The sequence below is a fragment of the Monodelphis domestica genome, chromosome 2, assembly GCF_027887165.1.
Source record: "Monodelphis domestica isolate mMonDom1 chromosome 2, mMonDom1.pri, whole genome shotgun sequence".
NCBI lineage: Eukaryota > Metazoa > Chordata > Mammalia > Didelphimorphia > Didelphidae > Monodelphis > Monodelphis domestica.
In genome coordinates, this window is record NC_077228.1 from 254,661,964 (window position 1) to 254,687,346 (window position 25,383).

General features: G+C 36.6%; 1 long non-coding RNA gene across 1 annotated transcript in view; it reads right to left on the reverse strand.

Moving 5' to 3' along the window:
• Positions 1-1,124: 1,124 nt before the first annotated feature.
• Positions 1,125-25,383, reverse strand: part of LOC130457282 (uncharacterized) — a 33,942-nt gene continuing 9,683 nt past the window's right edge. Inside the window, exon 3 of the long non-coding RNA XR_008916472.1 lies at positions 1,125-2,068. This is a non-coding gene — a long non-coding RNA (uncharacterized LOC130457282). The remainder of the gene's footprint in view (positions 2,069-25,383) is intronic.

Consider the following 25,383-nt stretch of genomic DNA (forward strand, 5'->3'; position numbering starts at 1 on the left):
ATATGTGTATATATAAATATATGTATACACACACACACACACACACACACACACACACACACACATATATATGTATAGATATCTACTTGTTGATGCATTTTGGTATTTAGACCCATTTGTCATTTGTTAGGGTGACCTACTGTATTTCATTTTGGGATGAAATCATCACCCCATTGAAGAGACTGATGAACAGTCTTTTTTCTCTATTAGTTTTATAAGTTGTGTTTTTAAAAATGGCTTGACATGGAAAACTGAAATGAAAATGCCAGAAAATAAATAATTTATGTAATGTAAAATCTGAAGCAATGGCTTTTTAAAAAGTAAAAAAAAAAGTTTTTAAATAATAATGATATTGTTTTTACAAAACATCATAGCTTTATAAAGTAGGTAGTGATCTAATTAAGCCTAATTTATCAAACATTTATTAAATGCTTGATAAATTGCAATTTGATAAAATGCAACTATACACTAGGGAATAAGGAAAGTTCTGGAAATACTAAGGAAAAATAAAAAACAGTCCCTACCTTCAAACAATTAACAGTCTACTAATCACTGATCAGACCTTATACTATGAAGACTTTGAGCTCTTCCCTGGTTAAACTGATTTAAAAGTAGAGCTAACCAACTTGACAGTCAAATTGATAGACTGTCCAGACCTGCTATAGAGGAACTATCACTGAAAGGTAAATGTGTATTCTAATCTTGATTGGAAACTCCTAATTGGGTACAATATTGGTTACAAAGAAGCAGAAGAATATACTTTTTTTTAACACCTTCCGTCCTGGAGTCAATACTTCCAAGACAGACGAATGGTAAGGGCTAGGCAATGGGGGTTAAGTGACTTGCCCAGGGTCACACAGCTGGGAAGTGTCTGAATCCAGATTTGAACCCAGGACCTCCCACCTCTAGGCCTGATTCTCAATCCACTGAGCTACCCAGCTGCCCCCAGAATATACTCTTAATAGGCACATAATACCTTCCCCATAAGAATGTAAGCTCCTTGAGGGCAGGAGAAATTTTGTTTTTTTTTCTTTATATCCCAAGACTTTAGAACAGTGCTTTGCACACAGTTTGTTGATTGCTTAAAGAAATACCCTCTCCTCCATTCTTAACTAAGAGTTCTTTAATGGGTGGGGCTCATCTGCCTGCTTTCTCTTCTGTGACTATCTCAGCAGGGAAGATCAAGGGCAAGATGGAGAAGAGGAATTGGACAATGGTGACAGAGATCATCCTTGTGGGAATCCCCACTACTCATGCAGTTCTGGGTGGCCTTTTGTTCCTATTATTTTTATTGGCCTATTTGGTGACTGTTTTAGGCAATTTCCTCATCATCATACTCATTTGGGTGGATTATAGACTTCATTCACCCATGTATTTCTTCCTCAGCCATCTTTCCTTTAGTGAAATCCTTACCACAACCTGTGCTGTTCCTAAAATGCTGGTTGATTTTCTGTCAGAGAAAAAAACCATCTCCTTTGCTGGATGCTTCTCACAATCTTATTTTTATTTCCTTTCTGGATGTACTGAGTTTATTCTCTTTGCTATCATGTCTTATGATCGTTATATTGCTATCTGTAATCCGCTTCAGTATCCTACTATCATGACCTGTCCACTCTGTATTCGACTTGTCGTTCTATCCTGGTTAGGTGGTTTTCTGCTCATCTTTCCATCTACAGTCCTTAAGGGAGGGCTGCCATATTGTGGACCCAATGTGATTGACCACTTCTTCTGTGATAGTGCTCCCTTGCTACACCTGGCATGTACTGACATCAGAGCCATTGAATTATTGGACTTCCTCAGCTCCCTTGTACTTCTAATTAGCTCACTGACACTAACTGTGGTCTCCTATGTCTATATCATCTCCACAATTCTGAAGATCCCCTCAGGTCAAGGTCAACGCAAAACATTTGCCACTTGTGCCTCACATTTCACTGTAGTATCTTTGGGCTATGGGATCTCCATCTTTGTCTATGTTCGCCCCTCACAGAAGAGTAATCTTCACTTTAATAAGATCCTCTTTATCCTCTCGAGCATTGTCACACCTCTGTTGAACCCCTTCATCTTCAGTCTGAGGAATGAAACAATGAAAGAAGCATTGAAGGATATCTCAGCCAAGATCCAGACCTTTCTCAAGAACTTGAGGTTCAATTGATTTCTTGTTGCTAGATATTCTATTCCTGGACATCAACAAACTTGTTTCTGAGATATAATATCTAACTATATGCAAAAATGGGGAAGGATCAGTATCCTGATAATAATTTAAATGTTGGGCTATTCCAGCTGGAAAGAACCATAGAAATCATCTAGCTCAACACTATCATTTTGCAAGTGAGGAAATTGACACTATATTGTAAGATAGGAATAATATCTTTGAATTCAATTGTATCACTTTCCTGAATGTTAATATGCACTGAAGAGCTAGCACAGTGCATTACATATAGTAAACAACATATAATTTAGTAAATTGAACATTTGTCCAATACTTACATAATATTTTAGTACAATTGAGGTGCAATATGACTATGAATCGTATAGCATCTACATCCACAACTGCATTTTGCTTGATTCTTCACTAAGTGGAAGTCAATCTCAGGTCAAGCTATGTCATCTTATGAAGAACAAATGTGAGTAAAAAACACATATAAACTACAATTGAACAATTAAACTTCAAATCACTCTCAAAGTATGGGATGGAAGGGAAGGGAATGTTTGCCTCCATTTTACAAACTAATAGTATAAATAGTTGCAAAAAAACATCATTCACAGTACGCAATGTAATTCCACCTTCTCTAGGAAGTCTCTTCAGACTAATCAGTTGGGAATTGGGAACCTGAAAATAGGGCTCCCAGAAATTAATTTCCAATTTGATGAAGAGTACTGCCAGGCATTCACTTGCAGCCTCATTGTCTCTTTTCTTACCTCATTCATTCTTCATTCATTTCTAAATAAAATTTCCCTTCAGACTCTGTGTTTCTGAATCTTTCATTCAAAATAATTGTATTTTTTTCCACCACTGATCATAAACTAGACCTTTCACCTACATATTACTTTATCATCTCTACAAACATCATTTTAGTCATTGGTATTCACTAACTGTGTGGCCTGACAAGTCATTTAATTTCCCTAGGTCTTAGTTTTCTCACTTATAAAATCAAGGAGTTGGCCTAATTGAACTCTGAAGTCCCTTCCAGCTTGAGATATATGATTCTATGCTCTATGATTCTTTTTATTTCATTTTTATTTTTAAATATTTTTTCATGTTTACATGATTCATTTTCTTTCCCTCCTCTCTTCCCTCCCCCCTCCCAAAGCAGAAAAGCAATTTCACTGGGTAATACAAATGTTATCACTTGATATCTATCTCCATATTATTCATTTTTGCTATAGAGTAATCTTGTAAAGCCTAAATCCCAAATACCATACCCATATATACATGTGATAAGTGATGTGCATTTCTACTCCCATATTTCTTTCTCTCAATGTGGTTAGCATTCTTTCCCATTCACTGCTACTAGCAGCAAAGTCCATTACATTGAATTGTTCCACAGTGTTGTACTTTCTGTGTACAATGTTCTTCTGGTTCTGCTCATTTCACTCTGCATCAGTTCACTGAGGTTCTCCCAGTTCATATAGAAATCATCCAGATCATCATTCCATATAGCACAATAGTATTCCATCACCATCAGATACCACAATTTCTTTGGCCATTCCCCAATCGAGGGATAACCACTCATTTCCCAATTTTTTGCCACCACAAAGAGTGTGGCTATGAATATTTTTGTGCAAGTATTTTTCCTTATTGTCTCTTTGGGGTACAAACCTAGAAGTGGTATTGCTGGATCAAAGAGTATGTTTTCTTTTTTTTTTCAACTCTTACTTTTCATCTTAGAATCAATAAAGTACATTGGATCCAAGGCAGAAGAGTGTTAAGGGCTAGGCATCCAGGGTTAAGTGATTTGCCCAGGGTCCCACAGCTCAGAAGTGTCTGAAGCCCGCTAGGCCTGGCTCAATACACTGAGCTACCCAGCTGCCCCCTACATTCTTTTAAAACCCTTTGTGCATAATTCAAAATATGAGTATTCTCTTAAAAAAAATAAACAACTTGAAAACATATTTTGCATGATAATATGTGTATAACCCAGATCATATTGCTTACCAGTTCTAGGAAGGGGAAAGAAAGGAAGGGAGAGAGGCAATTTAGATCATATAACTTCAGAAAATTTCAGTGGAAATTTGTTATTACATGTAATTGGGACATTAAAATCTTTTTACAGAATTTTTTTTAAAGAACTTGATTAACACAACTAAAGGCCATTCTCATTAAAATTTGCTAGTATCTGCCTACTTGTATAGTAAAAAAACTGATAACCAATGGTAAAGGAATAAATAATTAAAAATATAAAATAACTGGAGTCAGAAGAAATAGACAAATAATTTAATGTTAGAAAAAGGAAGTTGAATAATTCATAAATAAGTTAAAAGAGAGAAATAACTAAGGAACAGATGGATTTACAAGTAAATTCCATAAAAATTCAAAAAGTGATTCTAATATTACATAAATTATTTGAAATAATAAGATAATATAAATAAGAAAATGTTCTAAGATTTTTCTATGATATGAATAGGATTTTTATTGCTAAATCAGAAACAGAGAATATAGAGAAAGAAACCCTATCAATATCCCTAATGATCATTTATAGAAAAAGTTTTTTTAATACAAACATTTTATATAAAATATTAGCAAGTGAACTACAGTAACACATTAGAAAGATTATATACTCTTCCTAGGATGAATTTTTACCAACAATGCAGGGGCAGTTCAACATAAGGAAATTATAAATATAAGTCATGTCAATAACATAAATAATAAAATATGATTATATGAATAGCTACTGAAAATTTTTTGACAAAATCTAGCTCCCATCTTGATGAACTAGGTCATTTTTTTGATCCAGACCAGAAATAGGAATTATGTGGCATCATATCCAATCTGGATGTTCACTTTATGAGATCATTGTTGTATAGGAATTGGGCTAAAAGTAAGCCTCAAAGGCTGAGATACTGTAAAGGAGAGCCTATGCCTAAGATGCTGGGTAGGGAGGGAGGTGAGGAGAAAGAATGCTTCTAAATTTGTTCTTGCTTTATCTTTGAATATTCCATTTTAAAATGTAATTGATAACTTAAGTAGTTTAGTGGGAATTGCAAAGGAACAACTAATAATTGTATAACAATGGAGAGAACCAGTAGGTAAGGTTTCAAGCTTATCCAGCAAATTTGCAGGATACTTTAAAACTCTTAGAGGCCTAGTTCTGGAAAGAACCAAAGGGTATTCACTATATTTTAAATGCCCCAAAGAGAATAGAACAAAATTCAGAAGGAAGCAGAGGTAAGCAGGAAAGTTATAAAAATTATATGTAGAATTTATTATATAATTTTTTAAAAACAAGAATGGAATGAAACCTCAACATCATATTCCTTTTTGTGTTCTGCTGTGTAAATAACAATTCTTTTTCAATATTTAAGTTAAGAATGAAAAAGAAAATGTATTTTTAAATAGAAACAATATGAAGAATTCAGAGAAGTGTGAGTAAAATCAATGTGGCCAGAAGGAAAAACTAAGTAACTATATACAAAATAGCTTTAACTATTGTCAACATGGAAATCTAGAGATCCCCAGTTTATTTAGTTTGAGTGTAGAAACCCCAGGTTTTGACCTTGTCACAGGAGAGTGTGAGGGAAGGTCCCTCTTCACCAGACAGTGAAGTTCCTGGTAGTTTGGGTGGGAACAGCTAATCCCATCCAATGTTAAACATCCCTTTTGTCCCACTGGTTTCTTCCCCCTAGGCTAAAGTCCATGACCAAGGTGACCCAGCCCTAGGCTGAGTCTTTCCCTTTTGTGTCCATTGTGGGGCCCCAGCCCCTCACTATTATTCCTGTCTGGAACTTCTCATTTTCCTTTCTCACCATTGTAAAGTCAATCAACTGTCCCTCTAATCCTAAAGCCCCCAGGTCATCTAGAGTAGTATATAGGTTCTCTAAGTTCTTTTGTTCCTCGGAGTCCATCCTGAGTCGGTGGCACTCCCAGGGGCTGGTGACCAGAGCATCTTGACTCCGGTGCAGTCTTGGAAATCAGCTCTGTTGTCGTAGTAGCAGCGCTAACCCCTTTTCCCTTGATTAAAGAGTGATTTTGACTATTTAATAGTTCTGTGTTTTTTTCTAGTTGACACTATGGAAGAGAGGCAGAGAGACAGATGCACTGGGCCGCCCAAGCAGAAAGCCACTCTGCCCCTGTGCATCTGTCCCACGGGCAGAGAACGGGCACCCTGTGGGGACAGCAAGGTATATTTGGGTACGTCTCCATGTCTTGTGAGGAAGTGTGATCTCCGTGTTCACTCTCTGTGGACAACATATAAACAGGGAGACATGTACAGGGGAGATGGGGCTCTCCAAGATGGGGACTGGTAGCTAAGGAAGGAGAGAGGGAGGGAGACTGGGAAAAGCTTCTTGCACAATGTGGAGTTTGAGCTGAGTCTAGGAATGGGACAGGTTGTGAAAAGCTTCACATGCCAAATAGAGAAATTTCTATTTGATCCTGGAGGGACTAGGGAGCCACTGGAGTTTATGGAGCAGGGGGATGACTGCATAGGTCTTGTACATACCTTGTTTTTACATATTTTTCTCTTCCATTAGAATGTAAGCTCCTTAAGGGGGGAGGAGGATGGAAAAGAGGGAGATGTCTGAGAAAGGCTTCCTATAGAAGGTGGAATTTGAGCTCAGTCTTAAAGGAAGCCAGAGAAACTTAGAGGCAGTGGTGAAGTAGGACAGCAATCCTGGCATGGAGGATGACTGAGGGCAAAGGCAGGAGAGGCAGGAGATGTAGGCAACTGGGTGGCAAAGGGGATAGAGCACTGGGCTTGGGGTCAGGAAGACCTGAGTTCAAATCTTGATTCACACACTTACTACCCATGTAACCCCGGGCAAGTCACTTAACCTCTGTCTACCTTAGTTTCCTTAACTCTAAAATGGGGATGATAATAATAGCACCTTCTCCTTAGGTTGTTGTGAGGATCAAACAAGATAATATTTGGAAAGGGCTTAGCATAGTGTCAGGCACACAGGAGGTACTTAATATATTTTGGTTCCTTTCCCCATTCTACCCCCCTCAACTTCCTTCAATCTCTTCATCCCTGATGCTTAACACAGTGCCTGACACTATATAGTAATTGCTTCATAAATGCTTGCTGACTGATGTGCACACATGCCTTGTGAATTTTTATGTTAGTCACATGCTAAACGACACATATGTGTATACCTCCAATGTGTCCTCCATTAGCCTGTGTGGTTTTCTGCATATAAGCACCCAACATATACACTTATGTATCCTCCATGTGTGTGCCTGCATGCATGTTGGGCCAGTCAGTATGCACCCAAGAAGAGCATGTCTCCCAGGTGCATCCCAGAGTCCAGGGGGCAAACCTTTGGATTCAGGAGAAGATCCACAGATGGGCAGAACTTTGAGGGCCAATGTTCCCAACACCTTCATTTTTGTGACAGAAAGGATGGACAAAACCTAGGATCAAAGCTGAGGCAAAAACAGTGACTGATGGGGGAGCTGGGTTGCTCAGTGGATTGAGATCCAAGACCACAGACAGGAGGTCCTGGGTTCAAATGTGACAGCAGACCCTTCCTAATTGTGTGGCCCTGAGCAAGTCACTTAACCTCCATTGCCTAGCCCTTGCTGCTCTTCTTCGTTGGAACCAATACACAGTATTGATTCCAAGATAGGAGGTAAGAGTTTAAAAAAAAAAAGTGACTGAATACTCAGGCAGAGGAATGAAGGCTTGGGTGAGCCTGTTTAAGGAAGATGCTTCTCCAGGCTGCCAATGACCTCGATCAATGCCAACAGACCTTGTACCTTCATGGAATCAAAGATATCCAAGAGCTGGGAAGACTCTTGGAATATAGAATGTCAAGAAAAGACCTTGAAGTATGGATTATGAAATATCAGAGCTGTAAACCTTAAAATTTCACAGACTTATGAATGTTAAAAATTTTACTCCACATTGAGGAATCCTCCAATTCCCTACTTGAAATAATTCCCTACCAGATAGTGAGAACTCTACTTGAATGTGAAAACTCCTTGCTATGGGAGGATCTCTAACCCATCCCTACTTGGGACTGCTTTAGGGGAGAAAACTCCTTGCTATTGGAAGACCTCTATTCCACCCGTACTTAAGAATGCTTTAGGGCAGAAAACTCCTTGCTAAACAATGAAAGTACTTGAAAACCATACTTATAAAGGAAAGGAGTTCTTTGAGTCATGCCTGTTTTTGGAATTGATACAATGGGATGCTAGGTGCCTATAAAGGTGGGGCAACTTGTAAACTACTTAGACCTAAAAGGTGAAAATTTACTCAGAGGTTTTCTCTTAATGAAATTAGTCGACACAGCAGCATTTTTTTTCTGACTTACTAAAGAGATTAATCTACTCAGCTGTGAATTCAAAATGGGCTGTCTTTTGAAAAACATCTACAGTGATTGGTAGATGGAAGAACTTAGGGGAGGTGACATAGGAGATTTTGCCCTTAAAAATGAGAGCTCAGAGAAGAGCTGGAGGTCATTCTGAAACATTCAGATGGAGAAGGACTCATTCTGAAACAGTCAGATTGAGGAAGGTCATTCTGAAACATTCAGATGGAGGAGGGAGCTGGTGAAAGCAGCTGAGATGATGCCGGCCTGGTGTGACTAGAATCCTTGCTTAGACAGACCTTGTGGTGAGTGTTAAAAGACTGACTCTTTCTCTTTCTCTTAAGACTCAGGTCTAGGCCATGTTGGCTTAAAGCCCTTCATACTTATTTCCTTTTTTCTCTCTTTCTCTCTTTTCTTTAATTCCACATTTGTATTAATTAAAATCACTATAAAACCCAGTTGACTTGGGTATTTGAATAATTGGGAATATTTCCCTGGTGACCACCTTATATTTGATTTAAAAGCTGTAGTGAAAACTGTAGTGAAACGTATTTTCTGCTGTCAAATTTACTCTACCTCTCTTATATCTATCACAATTTATATCTTCCACCATTTTAACTCACTACAGTTTAAGACCTCACCATTTTAAATCTAACAGAGCTAGAGGGGAACATGGAATAGGGATTATAGAAGGTCAGGGATGGAAGGGACTTCAGAGCACAGAACAAAGATTAAGAGCTGGAAGGGACTTTAGGACCTCTTAGCCAACACACTCATTTTATAGATGGAGAGTCTGAGGCCCAGAGGAGGGAAGGGACTCACCATGGTCACACAGGCAGTGACAGAACCAGGACTCAAACTCTCTTCATCCATGACTCATTCCCCCTTTGCAGGGGCACTCTGAGTTAGTGTGGCTTTATCTAGGAAATATATTTACTCATGTTGGGGCCAGCACCATCCTGAAACTCCAGAGGTCCAAAAAAGCCCTCTTAAGAGAGAAAGGATTATTTTTCCATGGAAGAGGTCATGAGGCAATAGGGAAAGCCTCAAAAGGAAACTTTGGAAAGATGCTCAAAGCAATGGAGTACAGTAGAAAGAATACTGAATTTGGGGTCAGGGGATCTGGGTTCAAATGCCATACTTTCTCCTTGCTGACTGTCCAGTTCCTTCTTTCAATTCTTCAGGTTTTTTCTCAGCAAAACAAGTGGTTTATATTGGATGATTTCTCAGGCCCCTTTTAGCTCTGCCAATACTAGAGAACTTTAAGGTCTACAAAAACTTCCTCACAATTGTAAGGTAGGCGTGCAAGAACTAACATCCTCATTTTGTACATCATGAAGTTGAGACTCTGGTTGTGAAGTGAAGGCTCAGAAAAAAGATCCCCAGAATTCTTTGTGACATGCATCCTGGTCTCTGATGCTAGTGCCTTAATTGATCAGCTTCGGAAAACTGGTGAGAGCAGGTGAGACACAGCCCCAGCATGTGCGACTATGTGGAACATGACAACCAGTGTCACAGAAGAAGATGGAGTAGCCACAGAAAAGTCATCTCCAGATAGAAATTTTTTTTCAAAAGCCAATGCCTCTGTTTCTCCTACAGCATCAGAACAGCATTATTCAAGAACACAATCAAGGTCAAGAGAAATAAAATGGAAGTCAGATAAGAGAACACAGAAGCCAGAGCCAACTAGAGAGGGAAGGAAACAGGAACCTCAAACCAAGTCCTTAGGGAAACACAAGTCTGAGGACTATAATAACAAAGAACTTTCTTCTGAGAAGGAAAGAGATTAAATTCATCTGAAAATGGTGAGGACAGACACAAGCAGAAAGAAAGGAAGGCATCAAAGAAACAAGTCATTCAAGATTTAGCTCTCATGAAAGGCATCCTTTTAGCAGAAGCAGAGCTAAAGAAGTCAAGATACAAGGGCAGGGGAGAAAACACTGGGTTAGGTCTTGATCAAAGTCAAAACATGGGCATAGAACTGGGAGCAGAAAGAATTGAAAAACCACAAAGATTTAGCTTAAGTTTATTTTATTTTTTTAAAGCCCTTACCTTCTGTCTTAGAATCTGTATGGGGTATTGGTTCCAAGGCAGAACAACGGTAAGGGCTAGGCAATGGGGGTTAAGTGACTTGTCCAGGGTCACACAGCTAGAAAGTGTCTGAGACCACATTTGAACCCAGGACCTCCCTTCTCTAGGTCTGGCTCTCATTCCACTGAGCCACTTAGTTGCCCCCTAGCCTAAGTTTAAATGGACTCTCAGGCTATCTTCTTTTAGAGGGCGAAACACAGCAAAGGATATGCATAAGAAGCATTAGCTTAAAGGCTAGGAAAAAAACAAACAAAGAAATCACAAGAATCAAGAGAAAAAGAAATAATTGGAAAACGGGGAGCAAGAAATAACAGCAATGACCACTGGAGGGTCTGCTTCCCTTCTGACATCTAGAGCACTCTTCAAACAGCTATGGCAGTTCAAATGGCCACACAACAGGCCAAAGCACTGGCAGAGATGGAGAGGAAGGAAGGAAGGAAGGAAGGAAGGAAGGAAGGAAGGAAGGAAGGAAGGAAGGAAGGAAGGAAGGAAGGAAGGAAGGAAGGAAGGAAGGAAGGAAGGAAGGAAGGAAGGAAGGAAGGAAGGAAGGAAGGAAGGAAGGAAGGAAGGAAGGAAGGAAGGAAGGAAGGAAGGAAGGAAGGAAGGAAGGAAGGAAGGAAGGAAGGAAGGAAGGAAGGAAGGAAGGAAGGAAGGAAGGAAGGAAGGAAGGAAGGAAGGAAGAAACAAACCTAGAGACTGATATTGGCCCTGGATAAGAATTGAGAAAACACACTTTATTTTCTCAGAAGTGGAGTTTATGGTTGTGAAATATTTCATAGCTGATCTTTTGCTGAAAAAAGAACATGCACCTCTTCAGTTCCTCTACCGCCGCCCCCCAGCCCTTCTCTCCAATTGGAAAGTAGAAAGATCCTTCCAGAATCTACATTTAATCTCTTAACTTCCATCAAGATGCATTTCTCTGGACAACTCCATAATGCCCCAGGAACTGTATACCTTCCCTCTTCCTCTCCTTTTGTGTATTCTCTTCCATTTGAATGTAACCTCCCTGAGGGAAAGGATAGTATTTTACATTTCTTTATATTCCCAGCTCTTAGTAAAGTAACTAACATTTAAGAGGTATTTAAAATACCAAGATCATTGGTTTTGTTGAACTGCTTTTTTCTACTTTTTTCTTCTTCTGTGCTAAAAAGGCTATTCAAATCTCTAGGTAGAGAAAAAGGAAGGCCTATATTAAGAAATGACAATGACATATGTAAGAGTTAAATTAATATCCAATATTTTAAATATTATTTTAATAAAGTTTATTATCTGACAAAATAGAACATGACTAAACAGGGTCCGCTCCACCAAAGCCACCAACAGGAAGGAAAGAGAGTTAATCATGGAACTCCACCCTATTTATATCCTGTTTATGTCAGCCCATAATGACAGGAAGTGAGTGGGGTTCTGGGAATTGTAGTTTTTGCTGGGGGTTGTAGTTTTGAGGTTAAGAGATTCTAATTTCATACAAACAAAGATGTCAATAATAGTGGTTTAACCAGACCTGTTTATTCATTGGTTTTAGTAAGGGCCCAGAGTCTATCCATTTACTCTTCAACTCATAGTCTAAGAGAGTTGTCTGTGACATTGAAAGTGTCAAAATCACACAACTAGAATTGAAATTATATGCACCATTAAACACCATAGCCTTCCAGTTCATCCTTTTCTTCCAATACTATGACCTGTATCTTCACTGTACCTCAGCCACCCACAAGGAAAGCATCCTAGTTAAATTCAGCTGCTTTTGTGGGTCTTAAAGACTACTATAGAAGTAAATTATAAAATCAGTGTTTTTATTCTATATATTGGCTGAAAAAGAAATTCACCTCCCTTTGTTTTCTTTGATGTAATCAATCAGCAACCTTTAATGTAATCAGTCAGAAACATGAAGATCCTTTAGCAGTGATTAAAAGTTACAGACAAGCCCTCAAAGAAAGAAGTGGAAGCCAACAAGACAGGAAATTGAACCCATAAGCACTGCCTCCCTAGGCAGTGCCAGACAAATTAAGAAACTATAATTGGTTCCTGAAATGTGACATGGTCAAACTAGTGGGTGGAGAAAAATGTTTATAAGGTGAGACCCAGCAGAAAGGGAGAATTCTGATTCTCATTTGCTCTCTGAGATTTGGACTCTGGTGCTGGTGGCTCTTGCTGAAAGGACACTTCAATTCCCATTTGGATTCCTTTCGGCACTGGTGACTTGGATTTGGATTCAGGCACTAACTGAAGATGCTTGCTGAAGAGACTCTTACTCTGGATCCTCTTGTTGAAGGGACTCTTCCACTCTTCTGACTGGAAATTGGACCCCTGTCAGAAGTGGGGGGTAAGCTGGATTTCATCAGATCAGCAATTGTGTTATTTAGCTAAACTGCTCCCTTCATCTTTCCTACATTTCCCTCTCTTTACTATCTACTTTGCTGTAATAAAGCTACTAAAGCTACTAATAGCTTCATAATTTTAATTGTAATTATTACAATTTGGTGACCATAATCTTTTTAACTATTATAGCACTCACACAAGGAAAATCTAAAAGCTAAATATTAGATACCCAGAGGCCTGAGAAGAGCGTAGGGGACAAAGATCTACATGTATCACCAATACTGGAAAGACAAAAGCTAAATCTCTGAAGAGAACAGTATACATGACTCAGCCACATCTCAGGTGAAATGATTTTCAGGTCAGGACAGGAGGAAGTAGAGGACAGATGATCCAGTGAGAGGTGACTTTCCTGATCTAGCAGGCAGATTATACTAAATTTTTGTTCCTCCAGTAAGTTCAGAACAGGGACAATAAGGGTCTCACAAAACAGAGTTAAAGGTAGAGTTGTGCTGGAGCCAGATGGAAGCAACTCATGAGTGACTATTATTAAATTTTTGGTGTGGAAATTTACATCTTGGCAATCAGCAATCACTACATATCTGGGCTTGATGATTGTGTTGATTGTCTAGACTTTAAAAAGGGATGGAGAAGATATTAGTTAAGCAGGTTAAATGTAAAATGTATTTTTCCCCCAAAATGCCAGGTGGCAAACATTTATCATCATACTCCTGCTTGAAAGATAATGTGGACAGGCACTGGAGATTCTATAAAGGGCTTAAGGATCCCATTCAGGAATATCTTATTGGGGGGAAAAAGGAGCATCTGATTGGTGATACATAAAAGAAGTGGCATTTTGCAAGATTAAGGTTTCTGCTAGATAGGGGTGTTTCCAAAAAAGAAAAAAGTAGGAAAACCAATAAGGGGGAGTAAGGAAGTCTAGAGGAAAGATAATCTGTCACATGAAAGGTTGGTTTCAGAAAATCAGAGATTTGTTTAACTACCATGAAAGCAGATATATTACATCTTATTATCCCATGTAACTAAACTACTTCTATAATCCTGAACTCTGAAATTCTCCTCTCTGATCTATCCAATCATTCTAGTAAAATTCTTCTCTCTACAGTTGTTTATAAGAAGCCAAGATGGCAGCTTAGTAGCAACAAAAGTCTGAAATTGCTCAATATCCTTCAAAACTGATCTTTAAAAAGTGCTTCAAAAGGACAGGAGTCAAAGCAGGATGAGTGAGGGTGATCTCCCACTGAACACAATATGAAAGGTAGTCAGAGAGAATGAATTCCACAATATAAGGGGGAACTGAAAGCAAAACTACACACAAAGGAGTACAGGTTGACCACCCCCCTACCTACTATGCCAGACTCAGAACCAGGGTATAGGCAACTTTGGGATCTGTAATAGATAATAATGAGGAGTCTGACTTTTAGTCACTATCACCAACAGAGCAAATCAGAGAGATTATTCCAAGTCCAAGAGATAAATCAGCTCTTCCTTCCCTGGTATATGACAACCAGCAGTAGTAGGGTCCAAAGTTCAGCCACAGTTGACTTTTGCCTTCAACTGTTTCCCAGTAACATTACAAATGGACCTTTGGTTTAATTGACAGGTCTTGGGCTTCATCAACAAAAGAACATCTTAGACTCACCTCTAGGCCCTGGTAATGAGGTTATGAATGACATGAAAAGTAGAATGAACCAAAAGGAAAAGGAGGATCAAAAGGTCATGGAAGAAAGTCAGTCTTTAAAAAATAGATTTGGGCAAAAAAAGCTAATGATTTCATGAGACATCAAGAAACAATAAAAACAAAACCAAAAGAATGAAAAAATAGAAGAAAATATGAAATATCTTATTGAAAAAACAACTGACCTGGGAAATAGATCCAGGAGAGATTTAAGAACTTAATTTAAGAACTACTGGACTACCTGAAAGTCATGCCCCCCCCCCCCAAAAAAAAAGACCTACATATCATATTATAAGAAATTATCCAAGAAAACTGATATTCTTGAAACAAGAGTATAAAATAGAGAATGTAAGAATCTACAGATTGCCTCCTGCAATAAATCACCAAATGACAACTTCTGGAATGTCATGTTCAAGAGTTCCCAGGTCAAGGAGAAAATACTACAAACAGCCAGAAAGAAACAATTCAGTTATAATGGAGCCCCAGTGAGGATTACACAGGATCTGGCAGTTTCCACATTGAAGGACCAAAGGCTTGGAATATGATGTTCCAGAAGGCAAGAGAACTGGGTTTACAACCAAGAATTACCTACACATGAAAACTGACTATATTCTTTCAGGAGAAGATATGGTCATTTAATAAAAAATAGAAGATTTCCAAGCATTCTTGAAGAGAAGATCAGATATAAATAGAAAATTTGATGTCCAAATGCAAAATTCAAGAGAAGAATAAAAAAGCAAATAAGAAAGAGGAAAAAATTTAAAGGCTTCAATAAAGTCAAGCTATTTATATTCCTATATGAAAAGATGATATCTTTAATTTAAAAATAGTTATCATTATCATAGCAGTTAGAAGAAGTATACATAGACAGACTGTGGTAGTAAACAAAAATAGATTTGATTAAAAGGGATAAGAAGAAAATTACATCTTGATAAAAGGCAGTATAGACAATGAAGAAATATCAGTATTTCAACATAGCAACCAGATTTTTAAAGGAGAAACTAAAGCAGCTTAAGGAGGAAATAGATAATAAAACTATACTTGTGGGAGACTTCAACCTTCCCCTATCAGAACAAGATATATCTAGCAAAAAATAAGTGAGAAAGAAGAAAGGGAAGTAAATGAATTTTTAGAAAAATTAGAGTTAATAGATATCTAGAGAAAATTAGAGAGGGATAAAAAGAAATATATTGTACATAAACAAAGATTAACCATGTACTATGGCATAAAACCATCATAACCAAATGCAGAAAAGCAGACATAATAAATGCAACTTTTTTCAGATCATAATGTGATAAAAATTATAATCAATAAGGGTTTATGTAGAGACAAATTAAAAATTAATTGGAAACTAAGTAATCTAATTCTTCAAAACTAGTAGATCAAGGGAAAAAAATCATAGAAACAATTACTGATTTCTTTGAAGAGAAAGACAATGAGGAGACGACATATCAAAATTTATGGGATACAGCCAAAGAAGTACTCGTGAAAAAATATATATACCTGAGTGTTCATATCAACACAATAGAGAAAAAGGAGATAAATGAATTCAGCATGCAACTAAAACAACTAGAATTACAGAATCATAGAAAACAAATTAAAAATTTCCAGTTAAAGACTAAATTGGAAATCCTAAAAATCAAAGGAGAATTTAATAAAATTGAAAGCAAAAAAAAATTGAATTAATATTTTTAAACCCTTACCTTCCATATTAGAATTAATACTGTGCATTTGTTCTAAGGCAGAAGAGTGGTAAAGACTAAGCAATGGGGATCAAGTGGTTTGCCCAGGTTCATCCAGCTAGGAAGTATTTGAGGCCAGATTTGAACCCAGGAACCCCTATCTCTAGGACTGGTTCTCAATCCACTGAGCTAAACTACCTGCCCCTCCATTAAATTAATAAATAATACTAGGAGCTGTTTCTATTTTTAAAAAAAAAAACAAATAAAAAGATAATGTATTGGTTAATTTGATTAACAAAAAAAGAAACAAGAGAATCAAATTACCAGTATCAAAAATGAAAAGGATAATTTCACCTCTAATGAAGAGGAAATTAAGGTAATTATTAGGAACTATTTTGGCCAATTATATGACAATAATTCTGACAGTCTAGTTGAAATGAATGAATATTTACAAAAATATAAATTACCTAGATTAACAAAAGAGGAAATGGATTACTTAAATAATCTCATCTCAGAAAAAGAAATCAAACAGACCATCAATGAACTCCCCAGGAAAAAATCCCCATGGCCAGATGGATTAACAAGTGAATTCTATCAAACATTTAAAGAACAATTAATCCCAATAATATACAAACTATTTAACAAAATAAGCAAAGAAGAAATCTTACCAAATTTTTTATTTGACACAAATATGGTAGTTATCTAGGCAAGGAAGAGAAAAAAACAGAAAAAGAAAACTACAGACCAATCTCCTTAATGAACATAAATGCAAAAATCTTAAACTAAGAGACTACATTGTAACATAGCATAAGGATTATTCACTATAACCAGGTGGGATTTATAACAGGAATGCAAGGCTAGTTTAATATTAGGAGAACTATCTGCATAATTGACAGTATTAATAATCAAACTAACAGAAATCACATGCTTATCTCAAAAAATGCAGGAAAAGCCTTTGACAAAATACAACACTAATTCCTATTTAAAACATTAGAAAGCATAGTAATAAAAGCACCTTTCCCTAAAATAATAATAAGTATTTATTTAAAACCATCAGCAAATATCATCTGCAATGGGGAGAAGTTAGAAGCCTTCCCTAAAAGAAAAGGAGTTAAGAAAATATGACCATTATCACCACTATTATTTAATAGTGTACTAGGAGTGCTAGCAGTAGCAATTTGAGAAGAAAAAGAAACTGAAGAAATTAAAGTTGGCAATGAGGAAACGAAACTCTCACTCTTTGCTGATGGTATGATAGTATACTTAGAGAATCCTAGAAAATCATCTAAAAAGCAAGTGGAAAAATTGATAAAAAAAAAAGTTGCAGTATACAACATAAACCCACACAAATCATTAGCATTTCTATATATTACCAACAAAAATCAGCAAAGAGTTAAGAAGAGAAACTCCATTTAAAATCATTCTAAATAATATAAAATATTTGGGAATCTATTTGCCAAGACAAACACAGAAATTATATGAACACAACTACAAAACATTTTTCACACAAATAAAACTAGATCTAAACAATTGGAAAAAACATTAATTTTTCATGGGTTGGATGAGCTAATATAATAAAATGATAATCCTATCTAAATTAATTTGCTTATTCACTACCATACCTAACAAACTACTAAAAAACTATTTTGTAGAACTAGAAAAAATAATAACAAAATTCATCTGGAAAAAAAGGTCAAGAACATCAAGGGAACTAATGAAAAAATGTGAAGGATGGTGGCCTGGCATTACCAGATGTTAAACTGTACTATAAATTAGTGATCATCAAAATAGTCTGGTACTAAGAGATAGAAGTGGGGGAAATCAATGGAATAAACTAGGGGTAAATGACCTTGGTAATCTAGTGTTTGATAAACCCAAAGATCCCAGATTTTGGAATAAGAACTTGCTATTTAAAAAAAAAACAACTGCTGAGAAAATTGAAAAACAGTATCAGAGAGATAAGGTTTAGATCAACATCTCACATCCTATACCAAAATGAATTCAAAATGGGTATATGACTTAAACAAAAAGAGTGATACTATAAGGAAATTAGTTGAAAATACAATAGTTTACAATGCCATATTTATGCAGAAGGGAAGGATTTAAGACCTCGCAAGAGATGGAGAACATTACAAGATATAAAATGAATAATTTTGATTATATTGAATTAAAAAGGTTTTGTACAAATAAAACTAATGCAACCAAGATTAGAAGGTAAGCAACAAACTGGGGGGTAAAATTTATAACAAATTTCTCTGATAAAGGTCTCATTTTTCAAATATATAAAGAACTAAGCCAACTTCATAAGAAACCAAGTCATTCCCCAATTGACAAATAGGCAAGGGATATGAATAGACAGTTTTCAAAGGAAGAGATCAAAACTACCAATAAACATATGAAAAAATCTTCTAAATCCCTCTTGATTATAGAAAAGCAAATCAAGACAACTCTGAGGTATCACCTTACACCTAACAAATTGGCCAATATGACAGTAAAGGAAAATAATAAATGTTGGAGGGGATGCGGCAAAATTGGTACACTAATGCATTGTTGGTAGAGTTATGAATTGATCCAACAATTCTAGGAGACAATTTGGAATTATGTCCAATGGGCTTTAAAAGAATCCACACCTTTTGATCCAGCAATACCACTACTAGGTCTGTATCCCAAAGAGATTTTAAAATATAGGGATGGACCTGTCAGTACAAGAATATTTATAGCTGCACTTTTGTGGTGGCAAAAATTTGGAAACTGAGGGGATGTCCCTTGATTAGGAATGGCTGAACAAATTGTGGTATATGATGGTGATGGAATACTATTGTACTATAAGGAATGATGAAGTATTTGATTTCTTGAAAAGACCTACATGAACTGATGCTGAGTGAAACAAACAGAACAGGAGAACTTTGTACAAAGTAACTGAAATATTGTGGGATAATCAAATGTTTCCTACTAATATCAATATAATAATCTAGGACAATTCTGAGGGACTTATAAAAGGAATGCTACCCATATCTAGAGAAAGAACTATTAGAGTAGAAATCAAGATGAAAACATATGATTTATCATGTTCTTATTTGGGCATATGATTTAGGATTTTGGTCTTATATGATTACTCTCTTACAAAAATGAATAAAATGAAAACAGGTTTTGATAATACATGTATAACCCAGTGGAATTGCTTGTCAGTCCTGGAAGAGCAAAGGAAAGAAGGGAGGGAGACAATGTGAATCATGTAATCTTGGAAAACTTATGTGTAAATTTGTCACTTGAATAAAATAAAGGAAAAATAAAATCCCAAACAATTAAAAAAAATTTAAAAACACAGCAGCAAGAGTTAGAAAAAGAAATTCCATTTAAAATCACCCTGGACAATATAAAATAAAAAAGGAATCTATTTATCAAGACAAACGCAGGAATTATATGAGCACAAATACTTTCTACACAATTGAAACTAGATCTAAATAATTTGAAAAACATTAATTGTTCATGGATAGGATGAACTAACATAAAAATTACAATCCTGCCAAAATTAATTTCCTTATTTAGTGACGTACTTATTAAACTGCCAAGAAGCTTTTTTACTAAATTAGAAAAAATTATAACAAAGTTCATTTGGAAGAACAAAAGCTTAAGAATATCAAGGGAAATAATGGGAAAAAAAATGTGGATGGGGGCCTAGCAGTACCAGATCTTAAACTGCACTATAAAGCAGTAGTCATCAAAACAATGTGGTACTGATTAAGAGACAGAAGGAAGGATCAATGGAATAGACTTGGGATAAATGTCCTCAGCCAGATAGTGTACTATAAACCCAAATATCCTACTTTTGGGACAAAAACCCACTATTTGACAAAAACTGCTGGGAAAATTGGAAAACAGTATTGGAGAGATTAGGTTTAGATCAACATCTCACACCCTTCACCAAGATAAATTCAGAATGGGTAAATGACTTAAATATAAGGAAGGAAACTATAAGCAATTTAGGTGAATATAAAATAGTACCCCTGCCAGAGGTATGGGAAAGGAAAGAATTTAAGATCAAGCAAGAAATAGAGAATATTATAAAATATAAAATGAATAATTTTATTACATTAAATTAAAAAGGGGTTGTACAAACAAAACCAATGCAATCAAAATTAGAAGGGAAGCAACAAATTGGGGGAAAATCTTTATAACAAAAACCTCTGACAAAAGTCTAATTTCTCAAATTTATGAGGAGCTAAATCGATTATACAAAAAAAAATCAAGCCATTCCCTAATTGATAAATGGGCAAGGGACATGAATAGTTAATTTTCAGATAAAGAAATCAAAGCTATCAATAAGCACATGAAAAAGGGTTCTAAATCTCCTATAATTAGAGAAATGCAAATCAAAACAACTATGAGGTACCACCTCACACCTAGCAGATTGGCTAAAATGACAGCAAAAGAAAGTCATAAATGTTGGAGGGGATGTGGCAAAATTGGGACATTCATGCATTGCTGGTAGAGTTGTGAATTGATCCAACCATTCTGGAAGGCAATTTGGAATTATGCTGAAAGGGCTTTAAAAGACTGTCTACCCTTTGATCCAGCCATACCACTGCTGAGTTTGTACCCCAAAGAGGTAATAAGGAAAAATACTTCTGCAAAAATATTTATAGCTGTGCTCTTTGTTGTGGCAAAAAAATTGGAAAATGAGGGGATGCCCTTCAATTGGGGAATGGCTGAACAAATTATGGGATATGTTGGTGATAGAATATTATTGTGCTAAAAGGAATAATAAAGTGGAGGTATTCAATGGAGATTGGAACAACCTCCAGGAAGTGATGCAGAGTGAAAGGAGCAGAGCCAGGAGAACATTGTACACTGAGACTGATACACTGTTTGGCACAATTGAACATAATGGACTTCTCTGCTAGCAGCAATGCAATGATCCAGGACAATTCTGAGGGACTTATGAGAAAGAACACTGTCCACATCCAGAGAAAGAACTGTGGGAGTAGAAATCCAGAAGAAAAACATATGATTGATCACATGGGTCGATGGGGATATGATTGGGAATGTAAACTCTAAATAATCACTCTATTGAAAATATTAATAATATGGAAATATGTCTTGATACACATAAAACCCAGTGGCATTGCTCATAGACTACTGGAGAAGGGAAGGAGGAAGGAGGAAAAGAATATGAATTATGTAAACATAGAAAATATTCTAAATTAATTGATTAATTTTTGAATGTAAAAACATAATAAAGTTATCTATGTTATCTTAACTTCTAAATTTGATGGCCTTTCCACTTTCCTAAGCCTTCTTTATTCATACTTGCTTTCTCTTCCCTTGGATTATATGATATTCTTCTCTCCTAGTTCTCTTTCTCATCATAATGATCCTTCTAAGTTTTCTTTGCTGGGTCAAAGTCTATCTTCCATGTCTTAAATGAATGCCCAACAATGCCCTATCCCAAGCAGTCCTCCATTTATACTAGTTATACTGATAATCTCATCTGTTCCAAAGCATCCAATTATCTCCTGCATTATTAATTACCTGAAGGATATATTCCTCAATCTTTATCTTTTCTCTTAAACCTACTCTCTTCTAAACTTCCCTCTACAGGCTTGGTGTCAATCTTGATGTCTCTTTCTCTCTCCCCATACAAATACATTCAATAGTTGTGAGTTCTTTACAAGCCTTTCTTCATATCTCCCAAATCTTCATCCTCTCCATTTATATAGTCACTTTCTGACTTAAGTACCTTAAGTACCTTAGTACTTGTTCAGGGAGGGGTAGTATCTCTGGTATGGAGTGCTTGTTGTGCCCTCCTAGGGCAGCTCTCCAACCTCTGACCCTCACCTGACACCCAGCTCTCACTTGTGGTTCCTAGTAGCTGCTAGCGTGCGGCAGTGGCCACACCCCGGGCAACGGCTTCGACAGGCCGGCTAAACCTTGTGAGGGTAGCCAGCGGGTCGTCAACCCCTGGTGAACTAAGGCTTTGCTCACCCAGCATGTGAAGACTGCTTTGGCCAAACAGACGGAAGAAACCAATAAAAAGGTTCAACGGGCGACACAGCAAAGCTCTTTAGAGTGGTTAGGGTGTGTTGGAGCACAAAAGACAACACGGCCATCCAATGCAGCTGAAGAAGTCTCCAAGTGTAACAATTTTTTGTGCCAATGGACAGAGGCTTCCAATGCCGAGAGAGTGGGACTGTCTGTGCATCGACTTTTCCACTTAAATCTCCTTCATGCACAAGTGTTTTTGTGCACACTCATCTACATCACATATGAAAGCACACAAAGATAATAGTCATCCTCAGTTACCGAGAGACTACTACTAGTTAAGGTACTTAAGTAAATAGCCTCCTCCCAATTGCTCTTTTGGCTTCCAGAATCTCCTTTCTTTGATTCATTTTCTGCAAAGCTGTCAAAAGTTTTTCTGGAGGAACTTACCAATACTTATCATAAAAGATTTCAGTGGTTTTCTATTCTAGGATAAAATATAAACTCTCCATACTGGTATTTAAATACCTCCAACTTAAATTTCAAGATTTATTTCTTAGTATTCCCCTTTTTCACACAATATGGTTTTTTTTTTCACTTTTAAACATTATTTTATTTGGTCAATTTCAAACATTATTCATTGGATACAGAAATAATTTTCTTTTCCTTCCCCTCCCCTCCCACCACCCCTCCCATAGCCAACGTGCAATTCCATGGGGTATCACATGTGTCCTTGGTCTGAACCCATTTCCATGTTGTTGGTATTTGCACTAGGATGTTCATTTAGAGTCTACATCCCCAATCATATCCCCTCAGCCCCTGTAGTCAAGCAGTTGCATTTCCTTGGTGTTTTTACTCCCACAGTTTTTCCTCTACTTGTGGATAGTGTTTTTCTCCCAGATCCCTGCAGATTATTCAGGATCACTGCATTGACACTAATGGAGAAGGCCATTATGTTCAATTGTACCACAGTGTATCACTCTCTGTGTACAATGTTCTCCTGGTTCTGCTCCTTTCTGGGGGTTATTTCAGTCCCCATGGAATTCCTACACTTTATTATTCCTTCGAGCACAATAGTATTCCATCACCAACATATACAACAATTTGTTCAACCATTCCTCAATTGAAGTGCATCACCTCATTTTCCAATTTTTTGCCACCACAAACAGTGCAGGTATGAATATTTTTGTACACATCCTTTTCCTTATTATCTCTTTAGGGTAGAAACCCAGCAGTGCCCTTTAGGCATAGTTCCAGAATGCCCTCCAGAATGGTTGGGTTAATTCACAACTCCACCAGAAATGCATTAATGTCCCAACTTTGCCACATCCCCTTCAGCATTCATTAATTTCCATAGCTGTAATGTTAGCCAATCTGCTAGGTGTGAGGTGATACCTCAGAGATGTTTTGATTTGCATCCCTCTGATTATCAGAGATTTAGAACACTTTTTCATGTTCTTATTAATAGTTTTGATTTCTTTGGCTGAAAACTGCCTATTCATGTCCCTTGCCCATTTATCAATTGGAGAAAGGCTTGATTTTTTTTTGTACAATTGATTTATCTCTTTGTAAATTTGAGTAATTAAACCTTTGTCAGAGGTTTTTATGAAGATTGTTTCCCAATTTATTGCTTCCCTTCTGATTTTAGTTACATTGGTTTTGTTTATACAAAAACTTTTTAATTTGATATAGTCAAAATTATTTATTTTGCATTTTGTGACTCTTTCTAAGTCTTGCTTGGTTTTAAAAACTTTCCTTTCCCAAAGGTCTGACATGTATACTATTCTGTGTTCACATAATTTACTTATTGTTTCCTTCTTTATGTTCAAGTCGTTCACCCATTCTGAGTTTATCTTGGTGAAGGGTGTGAGGTGTTGATCCAAACCTAATCTCTCCCACACTGTCTTCCAATTTTCCCAGCAGTTTTTAGAAAATAATGGATTTTTGTCCCAAAAGTGGGGGTCTTTAGGTTTGTCATAGACTGTCTTGCTGAGGTCACTTATCCCAAGCCTATTCCATTGATCCTCCTTTCTATCTCTTAGCCAGTACCAAATTATTTTGATGACCACTGTTTTATAATATAGTTTGAGATCTGGGACTGCAAGGTCACCTTCTTTTGTATTTTTTTTCATTATTTCCCTGGATATCCTTGATCTTTTGTTCTTCCAAATGAACTTTGTTATGGCTTTTTCTAATTCAGTAAAAAAGTTTTTTGGGAGTTCCATGGGTATGGCACTAAATAGATAGATAAGTTTGGGTAGGATGGTCATTTTTATTATATTAGCTCATCCTACCCATGAGCAGGTAATGTTTTTCCAATTGCTCAAATCTAGTTTTAGCTGTGCGGAAAGTGTTTTGTAGTTATCTTCATATAGTTTCTGTGTTTGTCTCAGCAGATAGATTCCTAAGTATTTTATATTGTAAGGTGATCTTCAGTGAAATTTCTCTTTCTAATTCCTGCTTCTGAGATGTGTTGGAGATATATAGAAATGCTGATGACTTATGTGGGTTTATTTTGTATCCTGCTACTTTGCTAAAGTTGTTGATTATTTCTAGCTTTTTGGTTGATTCTCTAGGATTCTTTAAGTAGACCATCATGTCATCTGCAAAGAGTGATAGCTTGGTCTCCTCATTGCCAATTTTAATACCCACAATTTCTTTTTCTTCTCTAATTGCTACTGCTAGTGTTTCTAGTTCAATGTTGAATAATAAAGGTGATAAGGGGCATCCTTATTTCACTCCTGATCTTACTGGGAATGCATCTAATTTATCCCCATTGCAGATGATGTTGACTGATGGTTTTAGATATATACTGTTTATTATTTTTAGGAAAGACCCTTCTATTACTATACTTTCTAGGGTTTTCAATAGGAATGAATGTAGTATTTTGTCAAAAGCTCTTTCTGTGTCTATTGAGATAATCATGTGATTTTTGTTGGTTTGCATGTAGATATGGTCAATTATGTGGATGGTTTTCCTGATATTGAACCATCTTTGCATTCCTGGTATAAATCCCACCTGATCATAGTGAATAACCCTTGTGATGACTTGCTGGAGTCTTTTTGCTAGTATACTGTTTAAGATTTTTGCATCTGTGTTCATTAAGGAGATTGGTCTATAGTTTTCTTTCTCTGTTTTTGGCCT